Source organism: Salvelinus sp. IW2-2015, linkage group LG37 (genome assembly GCF_002910315.2).
Source record: "Salvelinus sp. IW2-2015 linkage group LG37, ASM291031v2, whole genome shotgun sequence".
Classification (NCBI taxonomy): domain Eukaryota; kingdom Metazoa; phylum Chordata; class Actinopteri; order Salmoniformes; family Salmonidae; genus Salvelinus; species Salvelinus sp. IW2-2015.
Window position 1 is genome coordinate 749,808 of NC_036876.1, and position 5,580 is coordinate 755,387.

Sequence of the window (5,580 nt, forward strand, 5' to 3'; positions counted from 1 at the left end):
ACAAGAGATCCTACCCTATGAAACCCTCCACTTGCTAGAGCGCAGTCAGAGAGAGGAGAAGGCAGAGAAAAAACCCACCACCTTTCCTCTCTACTAGCAGCATCTAATCCTGTGTGAGGAGACGTAACGAGAGTCCGCTCAGAACAAGAGATTATCATATTACTGAACAAAACATTTGCAAAAACACCATCACAGCAACGCCCAGCACGCCACAGATGTAGCCGATAAAGGACATCCTGCCGGCCAAACCCCCCCAACCCGGACGACGGCTGGCCACACCCTCCCCTAAACCCGACGACGATCTGCCAATCCTTCCCCGAATCCCGACGATTGCCTGGCAAACCACTCCCCAAACCGGACGAGCGGCCAAACCCCCATCCCTAACCCGGACACGTTGGCCCAAACCCTCTCCAAACCCGATACGACGCTGGCCAAAACCCTTTTCCCACAACCGGACGTACGCTGCACAAACCCTCCCTAAACTGGAGAGCTGCCAAACCCTCCCCTACCCGGACACGCTGGCAACCTCCCTTAACCGGCACGGTGGGCAAACCTCCGAACACCCCCCAAACCGCCCTAACCACGACCGCCAAACCGCCCATACACACGCGGCAAACCGCCCACCCAGCGCTGGCTGCAAACCCCAACCACGACGCCCAAAACCCCCAACCGACGACGGGGCAAACCCGCCCGAACACGGGCCAAACCGCCACCGACCGACCGGGACACCCCACGACGCCAACCCGGCCCCCCCCACGGCCAAACCGCAACCGCACGCCTCCACACGCCCGACCCAACGACCCCAACCCCCACACTAGCACTCCTCACGCCGGACCGCTACAAGCTCCCAGCGCCAGTCGGCGCCCCTCAACACTCCACCACAACCATGCCTTTCACCATACCGCACCACCAAATTCGTTCGAAAAAGTAAGAAGAAAATAATTAAAACAAGAAAAATAAATAAGGTTCACAGCTACCGGAGCTGGAAAAGAGACACACGCCAGACTAGAAACAAGCGAAAAGAGAAAAAAAAACCAATGCGGCAGCAACACAGCAAGGCAACACCACGTGTAGAAGCAAAAAGCCACCACCCAGAACACACAAGCTCACAAACACACACACACACAACACACACACACACACACACACACACACACACACACACACACACACACACACACACACACACACACACACACACACACACACACACACACACACACACACACACACACACACACACAACACACACACACTTGTTGACATGTTTTGGAGTGCCATCGCAAGGTTCCATAGCTGTGATAGACAATAAATGCTCATGTTCAAATATTACAGTAGGACTACAAAAACTTGAAGTGAACACTGTTGCGTAGATTTTTGTCTTATATAATCATTCTTAACTTAGGTATTAAGACTTTTAGGTAATATAGGGGCTACAGTAAATTACTTATATATGGATCAATAGTCATGACATACGAGCATTAAAAGCTAATATTCCACATAAGTATTTTATGTAGCTATTTTTACTCGAACATCATTACGAGAGAATTCACAGTCTGACTCTGAATCACGTCTGTTGTTACATTCCTAACCTCAACCCAGGGGATAGCAGAACTGACCCAAACCCGGCTGCCTCTCGTACCTGTCGCGCTGCCGTGCTGCCGTGCTGCCTCCTCATATCGCTGGCTCCTCTCCCCGGCTGCCTCTGCTCTTCTAGCTGCCTCCACCTGTTCCCATGGGAGGCGATCCCTTCCAGCCAGGATCTCCTCCCATGTGTAGCAACCCTTGCCTTCCAAAACGTCTTCCCATGTCCATTCCTCCCTCTTGCGCTGCTCTTGCTGCCGCTGCCTGTTACCACGATGCTTGGTCCTTTTGTGGTGGGTGATTCTGTAACGATCGTCGTATTGTGGAAGAGAGGAGAACCAAAGCGCAGCGTGGTGCGTATCCATAATTTAACAAAAACTATAAACAGACGAAAAACCAACGACGCTACAGTCCCGAACTAGTGAATACAGAAAAAAAAACAGGAACACACGAACAGGAACAATCACCCACAAACAAACAGTGAAAACAGGCTACCTTAATATGGTTCCCAATCAGAGACAATGAAAAACAATGACAAACCTGCCTCTGATTGAGAACCATATTAGGCCAAACAACAAACCGAACATAGAAACACAAAACATAGAATGCCCACCCAGCTCACGTCCTGACCAACTAAACAAAGACTAAACAAAGGAAATAAGGTCAGGAACGTGACAACTATGGCCAGAATGTCCTGTGCTGTATTGTAACTAGGGTTGCAAATTTCCATAAACTCTCTGAAAATGTCCCAGGTTTTCCAGAAATCCCAGTTGGAGGATCTCATGATTCAGGAGGGTAGGAGCAGGGTGGGAATCCTCCAACTGGGAAAGTTTCAGGAATTTTACAACCCTAACAGTAACTCACTGCGATCCCATTGCAAGGCACAAGAACGATCCCAGTCCCACTGCCGAGAGAGAACGTTCCCACAGCGGTGTTCTGTCCTTCCTCATGGGCCTCCAGAAGAAACCCTTTATAGGTGATGGTTCCTGACAGAGTCACTGAGAAAGAGAGAGAGGGAGAAATGGAGAAAGGGAGAGAGAAAATTTTAAAAAGGGAGAGAGAAGGAGAAAGAAAGAGAWATTGAGTGCTAAAACGCTGGATGYCATGTCTTTGGACTAAGTCATGATTCCCTGCCTCTTAGCAATCTTYRATTGTCACGTTAACTGTGSTGYAATATCCTATGTGAAAYGTTCATGTCTGAGCAGGGATGGACTGCCAAAGGTCAATTCTGGTAAATGGMCTATCTCAAATAAAATCAAACTTTATTTGTGACATGTGCCGAATACAACAAGTGTAGACTTTACCGTGACATGCTTACTTACAAGCCCTTAACCAACAATYRAGTTCAAGAAGAAGAAAATATTTAKCAAGTAGACTAAAAATAAACGTAATAACAAAAAGTAACACAATAAGCCCTGTTAAAATGTTTATTTAAATTCTCACAAAATTAACATTTTTTGCAGGTGCCTCAAGGAATGAAATGGGTTGTGTATTAGAAATGTCCAGACAGATTACTGTTCCCACTCCGTTCCTTCATCTGAGCCAATACAGTATGGATCGGGTAAGCCTAATAGTGTGCTTCTACCATCTTGGTGACTCACCTTGGATGGTGTCTCCTGGCTGGTAGGTGGTCTGGTTGACAGTGACAGTGTATGGTGAGGAAGAGCTCTGCCCTGTGCTGCCATGAAAACTATTACCAGGTAGCATTGAGCCACACTGAGAAGCAATGGAAGATCCTCCCCCACTGAAACCCTCCACTTGTAGAGCAGTCAGAGAGAGGAGAAGGCAGAGAAAACCCACCATTTCTCTGTATAGCAGATCTACTTTCTGTATGTGTGAGAGAGAGTGAACTAGAAAGATAGCGAGATAGGGAGTGAAAGAGCAAGCGAGAGAGATTATATTATCCAAACAAAAACACAGCAGAAGTTTCACATTTTGAGTGAACGAATATGTTCTTTCCATATATGAACAAATGCATCCATTTATAAATACACTAATCTCTAAATGATAATATTGCTAATGACATTATAGTAATGTTATAACTACAAACATATATAGGGAATGAACAGTTGCCGGAGCATTACCACAGACAGTGGAACACAAACACCTGTGGAAACATCAACTCTGACCTTTTGGCTCTTCTTTAGACAGAGAGTTAAACTCTAATAACAACTATATAACTAGTCTTGAATTATAATTAAATTGTAATAATAATTATAATTAAATAATAAATAAAAAACATTTTAAACATTAAAAGGTATGTGAAAACATATCTCCAACATCTTAAATCCTAGTTCAGACCTTACTGAGGACAAAGATTTGTTAGTATTAATAACATAAACGTGAAATATTTAGTAGTGAAAGTAAAAAATAAAAAAAACGAACCATGGCTTACCAGGTTCATTTCACTGTTTCAAGGACGTCCTATTCCACCGAGTGCGAATCAAAGCTTGGCAGTCCCACATCATCGTTTACACACACACTCATGCACACAAACTTGTTTGACATGTTTTGAGTGTCCCATGGCAAAGTTCCATAGCTGTGAAAAGACAAATGTTCATGTTAAACTGTTACAGTAGACTGACTTCAGAAACTTCAATTTTAAACTGTTGCAGTAGATAATTGTTTGTCTTACATAATTTTAATTTAGTTGTTTTAATAATTATAGGTAATATAGGGGGGCTACAGTAAAGTATGTGCCATGCTATGTTGTTGTCTTAGGTCTCTCTATGTAGTGTTGTGTTGTCTCTTGTCGTGATGTGTGTTTTTATTTATTTTAATCCCAGCCCCCATCCCTGCAGGAGGCATTTTGCCTTTTGGTAGGCCATCAATGTAAATAAGATTTTGTTCTTAACTGACTTGCCTAGTTAAATAAAGGTAAACAATATATAACATTTTTTAAAGTATATATGGATCATAAGTCATGAACTATGAAGCATTAAAAGCTACATTTTTCCCACATATCTTCAGTTATGTAGCTATTTGTTTACATTCGACATGCATTACGCAGGAAGAATTCCATTCTGACTCTGAATCAAGTCTGGTTGGTTTTACATTCCTAACCTCAACCATTAGTGGGGTAGAGGCAGAACTGACCCAAGATCAGTGGCTAGGTGCAACTTCAACCAATTGACTGATTCTGTTGGAGGGTGTAGAGTAGGCTTAAACATTAAACATTGCTGTGTTTTAAGGACTCAAATATTTATATTATATTGAAAGTGACTTCAATTTAAATTAATATGTTTTTGTTCAATAATAATCATATAATATATGTATATATATTATAATCATTAGTATGTAATTTTTTAAAACAACTAACTAAGCTTATATCCAACAACTTGTTTGGGTTAGGGCAAAGGTTTGCAATTTCAATCAAGTAAAAGCAAATCGATATTTAATTTCTTATAGTTAACTTATTTATTAGAAAATTTGCAGGATGCAATCCTATTTTCACGATAATTCTCGAATTTTCCACAAAAAAACAACAATAATTAGCTAGTAGCAAAACATTAGCTAGCTAAAATAGCTTGATGTTAGCTTGCCAGCTAACTAGGCTTGTTGAGGATATTTAGCTTTTTCTCTTAAATTTTGTGCACAAATTTGTTTACATCCCTGTTTTAATCATTTCTCCTTTGCCAAGATAATCCATCCATCTCTGGGTTTGCACAACCGAAGACTTTCTGCACAAACTGCCAGAAACCGTCTCAGGGAAGCTAATTTGTGTGCTCATCATCATTGATCTGACTGCAGTTCGGCACATGCTCACCTTCGATGGCCACTGGCATGCTTGAGAAGTGTGCTCTTCATGGATGAACGCTGGTTTCAACTGTACCGGGCAGATGCTGTCGTTTGCTAATGTCAACGTTGTGAATGGAGTGCCCCATGGTGGGTGGGTTATGGTATGGGCAGGCATAATCTATGGGCAACGGACACAATTGCGTTTTTTCAATGCAATTAGAATGCACAGGGATACAGTGACAAGATCCTGAGGCACAT

At 42.9% G+C, this 5,580-nt stretch overlaps 1 long non-coding RNA gene across 1 annotated transcript in view; it reads right to left on the bottom strand.

The window, feature by feature from the left end:
* Positions 1 to 4,105, bottom strand: part of LOC112067973 (uncharacterized) — a 6,743-nt gene extending 2,638 nt beyond the window's left edge. Inside the window, exons 1-3 of the long non-coding RNA XR_002893493.2 lie at positions 3,980 to 4,105; positions 3,186 to 3,434; positions 2,449 to 2,582 (exon numbers count right to left, since the gene is read on the bottom strand). This is a non-coding gene — a long non-coding RNA (uncharacterized lncRNA). The remainder of the gene's footprint in view (positions 1 to 2,448; positions 2,583 to 3,185; positions 3,435 to 3,979) is intronic.
* Positions 4,106 to 5,580: the final 1,475 nt, after the last annotated feature.